At 40.3% G+C, this 19,207-nt stretch overlaps 1 protein-coding gene and 1 long non-coding RNA gene across 23 annotated transcripts in view; one reads left to right on the forward strand and one right to left on the reverse strand.

Annotated features, from left to right (window-relative positions):
- LOC131691078 (metabotropic glutamate receptor 8) overlaps positions 1-19,207 on the forward strand; it is a 1,433,400-nt gene that overhangs the window by 154,788 nt on the left and 1,259,405 nt on the right. The window lies entirely within an intron of this gene.
- LOC131691112 (uncharacterized) lies at positions 3,010-8,272 on the reverse strand. 2 transcript variants are annotated; one of them, XR_009305705.1, is made up of 6 exons: positions 8,150-8,272; positions 7,908-8,090; positions 7,713-7,853; positions 7,433-7,658; positions 7,082-7,375; positions 3,010-3,440 (listed from the first exon to the last, which is right to left on the reverse strand). It is a non-coding gene; the product is annotated as an uncharacterized LOC131691112 (long non-coding RNA). The 2 variants fall into 2 exon arrangements; XR_009305706.1 differs by lacking the exon at positions 7,082-7,375.

Consider the following 19,207-nt stretch of genomic DNA (forward strand, 5'->3'; position numbering starts at 1 on the left):
CCGGTCCTGTGTGCAGGAGTGGTGAAGGGGTCTTCCAAATCGATACCAACGGCAATCAATCGCGGCATTCAAACCTACAAATATATTACCAGAATGCCGGTGGTATGAATTCAGTAATCGAAGATTATTTGGTAGCAAGTTCGGATGAATGCTTCGACATAATCGCCCTCACAGAGACGCGGCTTAGCGATAGCACTCTGTCAGTGCAAGCATTTGGTGCCAACTACGATGTTTTCCGAACTGATCGCAGCTCACGCCACAGTCTCAAGGCTACTGGCGGCGGAGTACTTGTGGCTATCCATCGTCGATTGAAAGCGCAACTGATTGAAGATGCTTTGGGGGTCTGTGTCGTGGGTGCGAATCAAACTGGCTGGCTACGCACTTTTTCTTTGCGTGGTTTATCTTCCACCGGACCGCACCCGCGATTCGACATTGATTGATTCACATACCGAGTCACTGGAACGGATTTCCGCTCAAGCAAGCCCGGTTGATGAGATCCTGATTGTTGGTGATTTCAATTTCTCCGGATTAAAATAGCGCTCTGCTTCTGACGGATTTATGTTCGCTGATCCCGAACTGTCATCTTTTCATGTTGGTATCACCAGTTTGCTTGACTGCTACAGTCTAAATCTGCTGCGCCAAACGAATAATGTGGTGAACGAGAACAACAGAATCCTTGATCTCTGTTTTTCGAGCAAATCTGACTACGCGCCAAAAGTTACCGCAGCACCGTTCCCCCTGGTAAAGACTGTTAGACACCACCCTCCCCTGCATATATTGCTTGAAGCGATTCGTGTGAAGCATGACTGCAATGTTTCTGACACCGTCAGCTATAATTTTAGAAAAGCCAACTATAATAGCATCATTGACTTCCTGTCGAATATCCACTGGACTGAAATTCTCGACAATGATGATGTCAACGTTGCAGTGCAGACCTTCTCCAATGTTATGAGCTATGCTATCGATCGCTATGTACCCAAAAAAAGTGGCCTTAAGCTAAGCATCCAGCGTGGCACACTGCCGAGTCGAGACGGTTAAAAGCGACTAAAAGAGCCGCTCTGAAGAAGTACTCCAAGTTTGGGGGCTACGTGCTGCGACAACACTACGTTCATGTTAACCAAGTCTATAAAAAGACATCGAAGCATTGCCATGCCGATTACTTGCGAAACGTGCAACGTAAGTTGAAGTCCGAAAACATTCTGGAAGCATGTAAAAGAGCAAAGAAAGGAATCCGGGTTGCCTTCAACGATGAGCTATGGAGGACGTATGAGCTCTAGTTTACAGGAGATCTGCCAACTATTCTCTGAAAAGTTCGCGAGTGTTTTCTCCAACGAGAAACTGACACCGACCTAGGCTTCACGCGCGGCTCTCAATGTACCTCAATCATACCAGTCTTTGAACTCTATCAATATCGACAATAATATGGTACAACTGGCGATTAGCAAAATGAAGGCTTCAACCTCGGCAGGCCCAGATGGTATACCAACTATTATTCTAAAAAAATGCTCTGCCGGTCTAATTGAACCTCTTTGTCATCTGTTTCAATTGTCGCTAGCAACCGGAGTATTTCCCGAACTCTGGAAATCCTCCTTCATGTTTCCAGTTTACAAAAAAGGTGATAAAAAGGTAGTTGACAACTACCGTGGTATAACAACGCTAAGCGCAGTTCCTAAGCTGTTTGAAATGGCTGTGTTGGAACCCATCTCCAGCCACTGCAAACAGTATATCTCCGAACCTCAGCATAGATTTATGCCGAAACGTTCAACATCTACGAATCTTCTGTCGTTCACAACATATGTTACAGATGCTATGTCGGACGGCCTTCAAACTGACGTTATCTATACAGACCTTTCAGTTGCTTTTGACAAGATAAATCACGCTATTGCAGTGGCAAAATTGGATAGACTTGGCTTTGGTACTAATATTTTCCGTTGGATGCAATCGTATCTCAGTGATCGTCGTCTAGCAGTCAAGATAGGTGATTGTGTATCCGAGGAGTTCTTTGCTTCATCTGGTATTCCGCAAAGCAGCCATCTCGGTCCATTGATTTTTCTTCTGTATTTCAACGACGTTAACTTTTGTTTAGGAGGACCACGGTTGTCTTTCGCCGACGACCTCAAGTTATACCATAGAATCCGGAATACTGATGATGCAGCTTTCCTTCAACGCCAACTGGAAACCTTTGCGGAATGGTGCGAGATCAACCGAATGACCCTAAACCCCAAGAAATGTACGTTCATTACGTTCTCGAGGAAAAAAACGCCAATTCGATTCGATTACTGTCTAGCTGAATCCACAATTGACAGAGCGAATTGCGTCAAAGATCTCGGTTTTTCTCGATGAACAACTGACGTTTAAACAGCATATCAGCTATATTGTTGCAAAGGCATCACGCTGTTTGGGGTTCATAATGAGAATATCTAAGCACTTTTCAGATATTTACTGCTTGAAATCTCTCTACTGCTCACTCGTTCGATCAACTCTGGAATATTGTTCAGTTGTGTGGAACCCTCATTATCTCAACGGTGTCCATCGAATTGAGACAGTACAGCGCAGATTTGTTCGGTTTGCCCTTCGTCGATTGCCTTGGAGCAACCCTCACCAGCTGCCAAGTTATGAAAGCCAGGGTTTGCTTATTGAACTCGATACATTGCAAGTGCGACGGGATCTATTCCGTGCTATGACGATTTCGGATATTTTGCAAGATCGAATTGACTGCCCCGAGCTTCTCAGTTCGATAAACATGAACGTTCGCCCTCGCGCCCTTCGTAATAATTTATTCCTCCGATTACCTCTTCGCAGGACTAACTATGGAGTAAACGGTGCCATCATTGGTTTGCAGCGGACCTTCAACAGAGTGTCATCCGAGTTCGATCTTCACATTCCACGTAGCAGATAACAATTTGACTTTTTAAATAGATTAAGAAATTATCATTAGGACCACACTGTATCTGTTGATATTAATTAATTATAAATAAAAAAATATATCTATCAATTGCTGCAGAAATCTAAAATTTTGTTGTATTTAGTGTTATGGGCTTCGCTTTGGCTGATTGGCAAAAGCCTCAGCGGCACCGACTAGCATGGACTGAAAATGCCACCAACAAAATACACAAAGCCAAAATCTATAATCGCATCTCACTTATATTCTTTTCTCCCTCGATTACATCCTTACAATAATATTCTATGCTTGCTCCCTGCTTGTCGTATCGCTACACGTATACAATAGTCACTTGTCCTACTCACGCACACGATCATCATCTTTACCGGCCGAGCATCACATGTCATTCCGGTTCACCTCGATTCGCTTCGCATCATAGATTTCGTTCTGGCGGCGATTTCGAGATCACGGATCTGAATGATCTCGTTCCTTGCTTGGAGTGATCGATATCGGACGCACGACTAAATATGCACACTCCTTACTTCCACGATGAGCGCACCTTGAAAGGAATTTCAAACAAACAAAAAATTAAAGGGTTGTGTACAGGACACGACCACGGTGACATTAAAAATGTAGCTTTTTTCAAGAGCGTGCAAATGAATTTTATCTATCACACATATCGACTCACGTTCTTGTTCACTCGCCTGTTTTCATATGTTACAATTTGCTATATACCCTCCCCATCAAAACATAATTTATTGAAGGTCTTTTAACGGTAATCTATTAAATAATCAAGTATCTCACTAGGTGATTGGCATTATTTGGCTGATCCATCTAGTAAAAATAGGCTGGTCTGTCCAGAAAATATATTCAAAAGAAAAATTCCACATTGAGAGCTGTGGTGAGGAAGCCCACGCCTGCCAACGGAAATATACAGATTCTCCATGAAATATAAAATTTCATTTTCCATTTAAATTTTCAATAATGTACTAATGAACTTAAGTAAACAATCTTAAGTTTAAGTATTTCATTGTTACATTGTTATGCAACGTTCGCACTACCAGTTAAAACGGGTTTTTATGCTATCTTGGTGACATTTTTCTTGTTGCTAATTATTAAAACGTGTTATAACTCTGTAGTGTAAACATTGTATTATTAAACCAATTCTGCAGCGTTTTATGTTATATAGGTGTTTTATGTAGTAATAGGACTGACTTAATTATATCTTCACTACAGCGGTTTGTTTCATAATTCAAAACAGATTTATTTTAAAATTTAAATTAGTATACCCAACCGTTCTATTTGTTGTATACTTTAAAACGCAATTAGAACTGTGTTTTAAATACATAGGGTAGGAGAGATATTCTGATTGTATAAACTGGGAAAACAATTTTAAGTCCAGTAACGCTTAAGACATGGCTTGAATTTGAATCGAAAAAGAACACCCGCTTCAACTGCTGCTGGGACGGTAAGTTCTGTTTTAAAATTTTCCATTGTGAGCAGTACGAAACAAGTTTGAAATTAGAAAACAAAAAGTTCTGCTGGGAATGTGATTGTTTCCGATACAATTACACTCAGATTTTTCACGCAAGGGATACAGGCCGTGTAAATGAAAACCGCGTAAATTAAAAAAAAACGCGTTAATGAAAACCGCGTAAATTTCAAAATCCGCGTGAAAAAACCTGAGTGTAATCTGCTATATAAAATACTACGCTGCTGAACAGTGCAATAACTACAGAAGCACGTTGTCAGATGACTTACTGATAAAAAACATATAACCGAAATATGAAACATGAAAAACAATAGGCTCTTTACCCTACGCAGCTACAAAGCGCCGTAAACATGGATTAACAAGTTACAACGCACACGCATGCATAAAAATAAATATATTTTTTTCAAACGCAACACTCTTAAGCAGCACACACCGTATTGAATTAAATCCAAACCACCCCGCCCACCCACTTTGCAAATCATTCTGTGACACCGTGCTGGTACCCGAAAAATCCGCACACGGATGATCTTACCCGTTCGACATAAGAACAAAAACTGACTCAAACGGGTACGCGTCACCTCTATTTATAAACTAACCGTATATGGTTTAGTCACTTAGGTGCGAGTGTGTGCAAATGCCAACGTTACCGAAAATCGATAGCGCTTATTGCATCGCCCGGAGACGATGTTGCTCGTATGGGATAAGAGCAACAACTGATTTAAACGGACATGCGTTGCTTCTATTTATGACTTTTCGTGTTTCATTAAGCAACTAAGCTGCCCTCTCTTGACGGCTGTGCCTGAGAAATCTGCCTCACGAATGGCAATTTTCCCGTTTTTCGTGAATTTTTTAATTTTACCGATTTCCAAAAGTCTACTTTTATTGGGGAGATATTAAATTATTACCAATATTTAAGTTAGGTGTTTCTGAATCGGCTGGTGTATGAATGATTAAAATCCATCTAGTAATATCGGAGTTATAAGCGTGCAAACCTTACAAAGTTTCGTTACATGGGAGATAGTTTAGATTTTAGAATGACACCTAGCCCCAGATAGTGGAGTACAGCCCGGGGACAACTTGACAGCTCCCATATATTGAACTCATAAGCAAATTTTGTGGTGATTTGGTGATGTCATGGCGGCTCGAATGGAACAAAATTTAAAAAAGGCGCATCCCATCTATTATTTTCCATAGCTGCAAAAATTAACAATTTAAGCATTTTTATCACCAAATTTATTTCGCTCTTCAAATTAAAAACTGTCCATACCTTAACACAAACATAGTTTCCATTTTGGACCTAAAAAATCCAAGAAAAATAAATCGATTTTCAGAAATACAGGAAGATGGCTTTCAAAATCGTGCCACTTCCACTTATATTGAAATTTCCGAAAATCTTCGAGATCGAACCTACATGAAATCCTCCGGTAGACGCCGTTCAATTAGTTTTCTGTCGGGCTGGAGCTGAGTATGCGAAATGAATTCTGAAGGAATTCGTACCAAAACCATCGCAAAATCTTTTAGACAGAATTATTGCAAAAGTCGAATAAAGCTCTGGCAAGAGTCGAACATAATTGTATATGGGGCCGTACACAAATGACGTAGCTTTTTTCGGCGATTTTTGACCCCTCCCTCCCCCCTCGTAGCATTTGGTCACAAAATTCTTACCTCCCCCTCGTAAATAATGTAGCATTTACCTACCCCCCCCCCCCCCTCGTCCCATGCAAAGCGCCCGGGTGATGAAAAAAATTACATTTTTTTCAATTATTTTAAATACATATCCTGTCAAAATGTTTGACGACTTTTAGCAACATTTTCATTATAACAGCAAATTGCGTGCAAAATAAGCCCATTTCATCACAAATATAGTGTTGATAGTATTGTTTGGAATTTTATATGTCAAGGGGAGCATAAAGAGAAGTTCTCTCAGTTCACAATCCTGCAGCTGCCAATGATTCTAAGAAGCATACGTTCATCTAAATTACTAAATTTTGTTTGGTTGAATTCGAAGTGAAAATTTAATTCAGCTTCCAAACTAAGTTTAATAGTTAGCAACATTAACTAACTAATGTAGCAAGTTAAATCCGCATACAAAATCTTTTCGTATTTTTGTGAACTTGTAATTCCGCGAATCGTAAAATTTACCTCATGAAAAACCGCATCAAAAGTAACTTGTTTGAATTTAAATTTATTTCTCTTGGAAATAATGGAGGATCATTAAATTGTTTTCTCTAAACAATGGGTTTTAAACTTAATGCTACGTCGCACAACTTCTGACCCTACCCTCCCCCGAGTCACACATCGTCACAAATTTGGTATACCCTCCCTACCCCCCAAAATGCTACGTCATTTATGCATGGCCCTATTCCTGGCAGCATTCTAAAACCGGGCACTACCGGTTTGCTGCCAGAATTCTCGTAAAAGCGCACAAATTCTATCCAAAACCAATTTTGCTAACTGTGTAGAAAATCCTACATATTTCGTTTATATTCCCAAAATTCTAGAATTCTTGACGTTCTAAATTAATTTGAAACAAGATGTCATATGTTCACGAATTGTTAGGCTTGGTGATTTACTTTCATTGGCCAAAATGGTTTTCATTCATATTTCTCGGGCAAAAAGCACAAATGATTTACCGATTACACACTTCACACAACAATAAAACAAAAAAACAACGACTTCCAGTTAAATTTATAATAAGATTTATGTACCTTGCTGACAGTTTCCAGTTAGGGATAAATTTATTCTCTAATAATTGTTTTCTTTATCCACATTTTGGAATACGCTTTTTCTAAATGTTGTTCTTGCTGCATTGACGGCGTTCATAACACACGTAACGAAACACGCTTTTCTCTTGAAACTATTTCGTTTCGTTGTTCGTGGTACTCGTACGGAGAAGGCATACTAGCGCCACCATCAAATTAGTGGTACATATATGAAACAAGCACTATCTGTCAAGCTGTCCCCGGGCTGGTGGAGTAAGACATTTTTAATGTCAAAAGGCCCTAAAGGGCAAACTGTGTTAGCCCTTTCTTACGATATACTTCTTAGGATTCACTTACCCTCTTGGGGGCGATTGTTTGCTAATGACCGTGAACCGAATTGCCCGTACTTCCTCTTGACCAACAACCGACATAAAGCTCTCGCACGCTTATTATTTCTCGACGTCAGCGCACTTGCATGAATATGTATCGTCGGAAGCTGAGCGACTGCGAGGGAAATTATCAGTTGTTGGATATTGTGCTAGCTGTCGGTAACGCTTTCTAGTCTGTCACTTCCAAATGTGTCCTGCAATCGTCAGCGGTTAGCTTTACAACTTTAATGATTCGAACATAACCTTACTTGGTGGCAGAAGTACGGAGTAACGTGATCTGAGTATCCTTTTGGACGCTTTCGTTTCCGATCCGATCGGCTCCTTTCAGTTGAGTGTAATTTACGGTTTGTTGCTCAACCTGTCCAATTAGTGAATCGCCACTATTAGTGCTGCAAGCGTAAGTGGTTAGCAGGGCGATTTCAATAATTTCAACCTAACCTTACTTGGTGGCAGAAGTACGTGGTAGCGCGCTCGTTGAATGTCCTTTTCGTTCATTTGCTGGGCGAACCGATTTATTTATTCGACCTCCGTGTGTTCATTTCGCCGTTACTGCTTTTCTGGAACCGGTCTGCTATCAGCTTCGGTTTCTAAGCGACGCCGTAGAATAAAGTTCAAATTGGTTTTGCCTGCGTACCGGGAGGTTTGGATAATTGGCTATATGTTAGATTGTGTATTTAGTGCTTACCAATTCCTTCAAACAACGACGGTCAATACGATTGACGAGACGCAGGTTTTCCCAAGATGTGCTTGTACCATGGACAAAATGTCCACCGTAGCAAACGATTTGGCACAACCAAAACTGCACCTTCTACCACCAACACTACACGAATGATGATTTAAGTTTTCCGGTTCTCTTGCCAACCTTTCTCCAAGGTGTGATGCAGAAATTACATTGCTTGTGTGCGTGATGCTGGCTGCGTGCGTTTAATTATTGACGTGTGGCGGGATGCCAGTTTTACTGATTTTCCGCAGTTTTGAATGTTTCGCTTCTGACTTATTGGACAGCAGATGCTATAGATTTTGCTTAATTACTACGTACGTTACACCACCTTGCCGTTGCGGAAGAATTTTTCATGAATCGCTAGCGGGCGACTCATGAAAAATTCTATGGAGCACTTCCAAGTAGAAGTCGGTCAGAGACAGGACATGATCAGAGAATTAGAATTAGAATTCGCATCTGGCGAACCTTCTTTCCTATGACCTAAACAAAGCTACAAGCCTAGTGCTTGTTAAATCTTATGCTTGTTAAACATTTCAGTTCGAATTTCTACATATTAAAGTCCCCCCCCCCATCCCCCCTCACTACGCCCTATTGCTCAACTACCTACGCTCATGAAATTGAGCTAAGGCTTTTGAATAATTCATCCAAACATACCAATGTGGTAAAACTAAAATATATAATGTCATTTTGAAATGCTATATGAAATATCATTGGTACACCGGCAGTGTTGGCAATAAAAATGATTTTTGGCATTTAATTCGATGTATCGAACTTTGAACAGCTATAACATGGCTTAGAGACATTCTAACACCATACATCCTTCGGCTAAGTTGTTCAGCATATCCTGGACTATACTTCTATCTATTTGTTTGCATACTAAAGGAAGAATTGTAGTCTGTAGAATTAAAAATACAAAAATGTAGGTTTTCCCATACTAATCTCCATACAAATTTCAAACGCAATGCGCTACGCCGAGTCAACACCAATCGACCCCAAATTTTGCACAGTTGTTGTGGACCCCAAAAGGAACCAAAAAAGTGCTGTGCTCGGTTGATGTGGCTATGATTACGTTTTTCCATATAACAATGCCCCACCCTAATATATATATATATATATATATATATATATATATATATATATATATATATATATATATATATATATATATATATATATATATATATATATATATATATATATATATATATATATATATATATATATATATATATATATATATATATATATATATATATATATATATATATATATATATATATATATATATATATATATATATATATATATATATATATATATATATATATATATATATATATATATATATATATATATATATATATATATATATATATATATATATATATATATATATATATATATATATATATATATATATATATATATATATATATATATATATATATTTATTTATTTATTTATTTATATCGTCTTTGATGCGAAGCACCATACAGACTACCACTTAACATAAAATTAATTAATTTACATTTTAACATTAGGAACGAATCACTCGGAACAAACAATACGTTATACAGTTAGAACATTGAAAAATTTACGATATATTCTAGTCATATTAAGGCTCCCAAACGCCGAACCGCTCGTGAAATTCCCGGAAACAAATGCCGCGCGGCCATGTAGCTGGAGATAACGCAATGCGCTTTAACTTTACATCGATCCCAACCTTGAATGAAATAAACGGCATTGATGATGCATCCTTCCATTCGGGTACCAACTTTTTTACTACGACAGAATCACTTCCTAACGCACCCGAAACCATAGCGGCGATTTCCGTTTCGCTAACAGAGTTCTTGATACGTGTAAAGAAAAGCCAGCCGAACGACGACGCAGAGATTGTCGAAGAGCGCGAAGTTGTCGATATACTACCGGTGCCGTGTTGTAGTTTAGTAGAAGACATCGGAGATGACTGTGCCGGGGGCGAATGGTTTGGTTCATTTGTATCATCCAAACGTAATCGGGAAATCTCAGCAATAGAGTTCTGCATATCGGCAATTTGTTGTTTTATTCTGCTCAACTCCTTAAGATAATTTGAGCTGTTTTCATCTGTCTGCGATTTTGCATGAACGGCAACAGAAGCAGGGCGAATCGGAACGAAGCAGTCAGCGTCAGACAGCGCCTGTCGTTTATCACGAAAAGCTCCCAAATGTCGAACGTCGTTCATTATTTCTATACATAGTGTACACATCCACCAAATATTTCGATGTTTGTTACAACTTAGCACTTCTGGGACGGTCAGCGCAACACAATCGGCGTGATATTGGTCAGAACAAAAGCCTTCACAAACGATGCTATTCTCTTCTGGCATTATCACAGAGGCACACTTCTTGCAGCTCATCGTTACAGCGTACGTGAGTTGTGGTGATCAGTTAAGCAATAGCAAATTTGTTGATTTTCGACGCTGATACTAAAACGTTAATTAGCATCTATTATCAACAATTTTTCTCTCAACGTGTCGGTTTACTGAATAGTAATGCGGTGAATATCACTCTAAAAATTTCGACTCCACTTCTAACAACGCAAAACTAGGCTGATTTCACTGAAATTCAGGAGCGGCGGGAGGCACGACCAGTGCGTAAGAAAAACACAGGCAAACTATATATATATATATATATATATATATATATATATATATATATATATATATATATATATATATATATATATATATATATATATATATATATATATATATATATATATATATATATATATATATATATATATATATATATATATATATATATATATATATATATATATATATATATATATATATATATATATATATATATATATATATATATATATATATATATATATATATATATATATATTGAAACGTGATAGTCTTGTTTGGTTTGTGTTTCCGGTGTGCTGCGTAGGAAGGACGCATTTACTCATCCGAATCGCCATGAGTCCCTGCTAGTGTTTTACCGCGCCCAGAATCGCGTTGCTTTTGTACGAGTTTTCATGGCGATCCCCACCCCAGACACGACCGACCCGAACGTTCAACCGGCCTGGATGTATGTCTTGCGAGTATTTTTGACGACACCAGTTCAGCTATGTTATGTCTCCGCGTCAAGCGATTTAGTAGCTGGTGCTGCTCATAGCTGGCCTACGACTGCGTCAGTTTCTCTCGATCTGACAACGGTTGGCCCGTCGAGGCTTAATTTTCGTCGACTCTGTCGGTAACGCGCATGTTGTAACCGGAGCTGGAATTGGCAGATTGTGCTGATGCCTTGGTGCTTTGCTTCGTCGAACTGGAAATCCCCGCTTCATGCGGTGTGCGTCCAGTGTGATTCCGCTTCGCGATGGTCTGCTGTAGTGCTACTGTTGTCTTGGTTAGCTCTGCTTAATCCGCTGCACGGTTTCTCTCGTTCCGAAAACGGCGAACCTGTTGTAGGTATTCTGGTCCATGTTTTGTTTTTTCTATCGACGTGCGTTTTCTCCCGGTCCACTAACGGCGTGCCTGCTTAAGGCTTCTGTCCTCGTTGGTGGAAGTCCTGTCCCGTCCCTCACGTCTCCACAGCTTCTTGCTGCGACTGCGAGTTGTCATGGGCCTTCCTAGACAGCTCCTCGAATTCGCTGGCTGGTGTGCCATGGTGGGGAGGTAGTTTGAGAAAAGTTATTGCTCGCCACACCATGACAGGGCACGATTTATCTCGATCGGCTAACGGTGTTTTTACGGTGCAGAATACTCATGGTTAGCAGGCTGAAACCTGCCGACATAGCTGGATTTTTTGTCTCTAATCTGATTTGAGGTCTCTTGCGTGATATCGGCCTTTCTTCCCCGTGGTTACATCCTCTAATAGGTACAAATTGGTTCCGAGTACTACTCACTATCGCTGGAATGCACTTAGGATCCAACTTCTGGTTCACGTTCTCCACCTTCGAGGATTGTCCAAACGATTTCCGCCATACCAGATCTCCTGTTTTGCATGAAACCATCCGTTTCCAAAAATCGTAGCGCTGTTTCATCCTCTCGTGGTTATTCTGGATTCGTTGAAGAATGAATTGCTTGATGCGCTGAATTTTGGACAGTCGCATGTCTTGAGCTACTTTAGGATCTTCCCGAGCGTTGAGTTCCTGCTGGGTGTAGAGATCTGTGTGCAGAATGAGGTCTCTTCCGAAATTTGCGGCTTGCGGGCTCACACCGGTTGCGTCGTGTTTTGCATTGTTGATAGCAGCCGTGATGGCTGGAAGCTGCTCGTCCCATTCCCGATGATCTCCATCTAGCAATTATCGTATGCACGTAATCAGGACACGGTTGACGCGTTCGGCGTTATTGACCATTGGACAATAGAATGCTGTTTTCATGTGGATCATGTTGTGTCGAGCTAGCAGCGACTTAAACGCCATCGATTCGAATTGCTTTCCATTGTCTGACAGCACGATTCGGGGACGTGAAAATTTTAGGAACACTTCTCGTTCCAGGAACTCTACCATCTTTGTCGAATCTGCACTACGCATTGGATGAACGATGACGTACTTTGTGACCCAATCCACTACGACAAACATTACTGTGTTTCCACGTTTTGAGCGAGTGAGCGGTCCAACAAAATCTATGGAGATCAATTTCCATGGAACTTTGTCCGGCTTTAGCTTGCCCATCTGTGGCATCATCTTAGTGTTTGGAGGTTTGCTTGCCTTACACGTCGTGCAATTTCGAACCCATTTGCTGATCTCTTCCTGCATTTTGGGCCAATAGAAGTGTGTCTGTATCTTGTGCCAGGTTTTATGAAAACCGAGGTGAGCTGCCGTTGGAGAGGCCTGAAACTTCTTTATGACTTCGCTTCGTTCGTCGCACGGCACTACCTTCTTCCATACGTGGACAATGTTTCATGTTTCATCCCTGCTTGCACAGTTTTTGTACAGCTCGTTGTTTGCCACTCGAAAGTCTGGGAAGTTGTCCTTGTTATTCGACACTCGCTCTCGCAAACTCCTGTACCAAGGATCCTTTATCTCCTCCGTTAAGAACACTGTGCTTGCTACGATCCTAGAGAGTGCGTCCGGAACGATGTTGCAACTGCCTTTTCGGTACTTTATTTCGAAGTCGTAAGCATTGAGCCGTAGAAGCCACCGACTCATGAGTGCGGTCGGATTTTTCATTGATCGTAGATAACTCAATGCAGCGTGGTCACAATACACCGTGAAGTGTACTCCTTCAATGTACCCACGAAACTTTTCTATTGCCCGAATGACTGCCAAGCATTCCCGTTCAGTCGTCGAATACTTCCTTTCGGACGATGACAACTTTTGTGAGAAGTAGCATATCGGATGTTCCTCTCCATCGAACTCTTGCGTTAGAACTGCTCCGATTGCAACATCGCTGGCGTCACATGCTACCGCGAATGGCTTGCTATAATCTGGCATTGCCAACACCGGAGCCGATACAAATGCCGCTTTGAGTTTAAAGAATGCTTCTTCTGCTTGAATCGTCTACCGAAATCTCGTCTTTGTCTTGGTAAGTTCGGTAATCGGCGCAGCGAGCCGCGAGAAGTCTGCCACAAACCGTCTATACCAATTACAGAGACCCAAGAATCGTTGAACCTCTTTCCTGCTCGACGGAACTGGAAACTTGACAACGCATTCTATTTTTTCATCGTCCACCCTCTAGCCGTTCTCGTTTAACACGTAACCGAGGTATTTGATTTGCTGACGACAGAATTTCGACTTTTCCATCGAAATTGTCAGGTTGGCCTTCCGTAATCTATTCGCCACCTCCGCCAGTAGCCTCATGTGCTCTTCGAAATTCCTTGAGCAGATGACAATGTCATCTAGATAGTGGAAGACATGTGCGAACAAGTGCGTCATTAGACTTGAAAGTGCTTGACTAGCGGTACACAGGCCAAATGGAACCACCTTGAACTGGAAGTGGCCCCTGGACGGTACGGTAAATGCTGTAAGCGGACGTGAATCTGGGTGCAGTGGAAGCTGCCAGAACGCGTCCTTCAAATCAAGTGACGATATGAACGCACAACCGCCTAAGTTATTGATGATTGACGAAATCTGAGGGATTGGATATCCTTCATTTACCATCACCGAATTGAGGTGACGCGCTTCCAAGCAAACCCGGTATTTGCCTGTCTTTTTCTTTACAGCCACCAGTGGGTTATTCCAAGGAGAGAAACGGGCTTCTTCTATCACGCCTAGTGCCATCATGCGGTCAATCTCTCGATTCACCTCCTGTAAAACGTATTGGGACATTGTGTAATGTCGTTGCTTCCGCGGCGGCGCGTTTCCTACTTCTATACGAGATTCATATATAGTCGTTCTACCCAGCTTTTGGGCCTCCGCTTTTGGAAACATGGCGATAACTCGTTGAAGCTGACGATCTTGCTCTGCAGTCAGTTGTTTTCTCGGCTCCTCAGCTTCCAATTCTTCCAATGAAGCTTCTAATGAGCAGCATGTCGCTTTGACACCGAACTTATCCCAAAAGTTCATTCCGAGAATTACGCCGTCTGGTATAGTGGGAACCAGTAGTACCGGAATGGTCTCATTCCGGTTGTTGTATGCAATCGGTAGTCGGGTGAAGTAGTTTACCTCATGGTGCGTACCATCGGCTGTTCTAAATCCTCCGCTTACAGTGCCTTTACGTAGACCTAGCTCCTCGACTAGATCTATGTGCTTCCCTCCAAGAAGTGAACAATTCGCCCCGCTGTCCAATAGTGCGGTTATTTTGCGTCCCAACACGCTGATCACTGCGTGCGGCCTGTTATCCCTTTCAAGGTTGATTATGAGCGAGTTGATGTGTCGGAATTCAGATATGTTTGAGGGGTTTTCAAGTTGCTGCGAAAAATCAACACCCTATACTGAAGATTCCCCGTCATTGCGTTTCCCGCATCTGTTCGATACGTGAAGCAGCTGCGCAGCGAGTACCCTTTCCGTCCACATCTATAACAAAAAAGTATTGCCTGCGGCTTGGGACAATCCATAAATCGATGCCCCTCCTCGTCGCAATGCCAACATAGCATCACTGGTCGACGCTGTTCTTGCAAACCCCCTCTATGCTGCTGCGATTGCACTCGTGAATATGTATCCCGTTGCTGGTTCTGCACAGCGCAGTGTTGCTGATGGGAAATCTGTTGTGCATTTGCCAGGTGCTCATCTCGCTGAACCTGTGCGAGTCTTGTTGCGTAAATCGTCGATCCCGACCCGACGTGTCTAATCTCTGTGAGTTCCGTGTTGTTGCAGAGTTCAACCTTGTATTCCTGTCACCTAGTTGCATTTTCATGACGTTGACTTGCTCCGCCAGTTGATCAACCTTCAACTACCAACTTTCGTCTTCTCGTCTTAATGTTTCAATCTGATGGGAACCCTTGCATATGTAAATCTGTATCTAAACAGTTTTTTTTCCATGTCTATGGTATGTATTCTCCCGAATCGTTGTTGTGTTGGTGCTGTGGGTCTTTGGGGAGCCACTGGCGTTGCGAAATTTGGCTCCAGGAGCGCACTGTGTGGAATCGGTATGCGTCGCTGTTGGTTCAACAGCATCCTTGTTTCGTCGTAACTGCTACAAACATTGACCATGTCTTGCAAGGAGTGTGGCCTTGCCGCTGTAACAATGGCGGCGTAATCTGCATTCATGTTCTTTTTCACAATAAAGAACTTTTCTTCCACTTCCATGGGCGGCGTGATGAATCTAAACAATGCCGAGATATCCCGGAAGTATTTTGCGAAGGATTCATTCTGGCCCTGAAACCAAAATCAGCTTCTAAACGTAGAATTTGTGCGTATCCACTTGGGAGAAACTCCTTTCTTATTTGCCTCTTGAAGGCCTCCCAGGAACACAGAGTCCGTTGTGACGTAGCTCGCGCATACCAGTCAAGCGCGTCTTCTTGTAGCAAACGTTACTCAAACCAAACTATTACTATAAATCAGTGAATACTGATAAACTAAAATTATCGCCAATCGGCAAAATTGCCTAACGGTGGGATTTTTGTTGGGTGCCAATGTTATGGGCTTCGCTTTGGCTGATTGGCAAAAGCCTCAGCGGCACCGACTAGCATGGACTGAAAATGCCACCAACAAAATACACAAAGCCAAAATCTATAATCGCATCTCACTTATATTCTTTTCTCCCTCGATTACATCCTTACAATAATATTCTATGCTTGCTCCCTGCTTGTCCTATCGCTACACGTATACAATAGTCACTTGTCCTACTCACGCACACGATCATCATCTTTAACGGCCGAGCATCACACAGTCCACACGTCATTCCGGTTCACCTCGATTCGCTTCGCATCATAGATTTCGTTCTGGCGGCGATTTGGATGCCAGTTTTACTGATTTTCCGCAGTTTTGAATGTTTCGCTTCTGACTTATTGGACACCAGATGCTATAAATTTTGCTTAATTACTACGTACGTTACATTAGGTTTACCAGCACTCAAATGGAATGGCAAGCATTTATTTGATAGAGATACTTTACGCGAATGACAAAATAATACTGATGAATTGCATGAGTTCGTCGAAAATTACATTAAGTTGAAAATTAAATTGAAAATTGCACTTGCGATCACTTCATCTGAAGTAATATCAACATTGCTGAATGATGGACGAGTAGCTCTGCCCTAAAATAGCCACTAAATCTTGCGTTTGCGGAAAACGCTACTTACAATATCAATCAAAATTCGGGTATAACCAAAATGCTGAAAGAATTCAACACTGTTATATAGGACGAATTCACAATGACCCATAAAAGGAATCAATCGAATATTTGGTGGCGTGGTCGACGATCTTCGTCAAATTTTGCCCGTTAGTCGACAACTACTGAATTCAGTTCTTGCTTAAGGGGGTATTTTTGTTGAAAAAATCTCGAACTCAAAAAAAATTGGCCGAGAGTGTTAGTCTATTCAGTCAATAATGCAACATTTGAGCAGTATTTTCCCAAATGTTCGCTGCAAAATATTGAAAATTTGGCGAATTACAGTGAATCTTCAGGAGACCCCGAAAAAATGCGATGGACAGCATAACTCAAAATTTACTGAATCAAATTGTTTGATATTTTGCACAGTTCTCCTTCATATCATTCTATCATTAAAAATCATAACTTTGTTCACAAAAACAAGTTATATGATTTTTTAAACAAAAATAGAATTTTTAGTTGCAGAATGCCACGAAAAATTCAAATATGAAGAAAAAAATAAAAGCTTCGATCAATACCTGGGGATATGTAGAAGAACTGTGCAAACCTTGAAAATGATTGGTCCAATATACTTTGGAAACAAGTTCTCAACGAGATATCTTTGGAGATTCTCTGTCACTTGCTCATTTTTCTGTATTCTTCTATGATATTTGAAGAAATATTGTTCAATTGTGCAATGATTATACGGAAAGTGAATGAATATACTAATACTCTCTGTATCGCCAAAATATTTTTTAAATGTGCCATTTTTTATGAATTAACTTTACCTACCTCCACCAACACTCCTTTATGTCTTCGTATCGATGCAGCAACCAATTGCACCACATTTCCACATGATTTTGTAAAATAATACAATCCGTTGAAAAATTAATCCATTGCGTATATTGACTTCAATTTCATACACTACTCCATCCAAAATAAAATCCATTGAGATATCGATGGAAATTCGGTTACGCATATAAATCTATGGATTATCCTGTTGAATTATTTAATTCAGTCGATTCACCTGGTTTTCAGTGCAAGATGGTAATATTGAGTATTGGTTATAGGTTACGTACCCAGCAGTCTCCGTCAGACGAAGGTTTTTATATTTTATCGAAAGAAAATAGATAGTACTTTCAACTGTAATCAAAGCCATCTACGAATTTTTGCGATTAAGGAAGTTGCTTAAGGTGTAAATTGACCTAAACATATTCGAAAATTGACAATAACTTTGTTGTTTCAAGAGCTACAGATTCATTGTTGTTATAAAAATGTGTATTTTATCGCTTTTAACAACTTTGTAGATGACACTTTTAATAATAAAAAGGAATCGTAAAAAGTTATATTACAAAAACCGTTTTTAAGGAGTCTATCTCAAACAACCCTACATATCTCACTACTGTTACTATGTTGAGCTTTAGAATCTTCAGTAAAGTTTTTCACAATAATATTTTCTAGAGCTTTACTGAAAACCTCGAGCTTCTAGCTAAATTATTTGGGAAAAAAATTTCTTTCTCACTTTTAGGGGGATTAATTCCTAATTTCATTTTATCAAAGATGTGTCTTTTATATCTAGAAACTTCTTCTAAAAAATCCATTCTCCAAAGCCAATGGTTCAGGAGTTATTGAATTTTGATCGTGAAAACGTTGTTTTGCCACACTGTGCACCGCATATGTTGCAATTGAAACTTTGTGTTCCTATTGTATTAGTTACTGCACAACATCGACCCACCAAAACTGTGCCTTGGTTGAAAACATTCATTTAAGCGACCATTGTAACTAGAAAACATAAAGAAGCAGATGTACTGCAACCTCGAATTGGAATGATACCAAGGGATTCCAAACGATTGTGTGTAGGAAAACAGACCAATTTATTTAATTGTGCTTCAGGTGGCCAAACCAAGAACATTGTCTATCCGCGAGAATTACAATAAGTTTCTTTTTTGTAACAAAAATATTTGTTATTTTTGGTATATTTAAACTATTTCGTTTAGTACTGATGGGGGTAGCGAAGCGGTCAAGCACAAAAATCTTAATTCAAGGATTGTCCTTGGTGGTTGTTTGATTCATTGATAAAAGTATAATTTCTCAGCAGATCGAATGTTGGAAAAATTAGACATTTTCAGTACACAATGACAAATATGATTTTTAATGTTTATGAACAGTATTTATTTATTTCAACTTCATCTTTGACGCAAAGCGCCATACAGATTGCTATTAAAACTAATTACATAACTACACACAACATATCAAATTTACATAACTTAACATACACAAAAACACTTATTCTGCCGGTTCCCATACGTTAAATTTCTCGTGAAATTCGCGAAA

This window comes from Topomyia yanbarensis, chromosome 3, assembly GCF_030247195.1.
Source record: "Topomyia yanbarensis strain Yona2022 chromosome 3, ASM3024719v1, whole genome shotgun sequence".
NCBI lineage: Eukaryota > Metazoa > Arthropoda > Insecta > Diptera > Culicidae > Topomyia > Topomyia yanbarensis.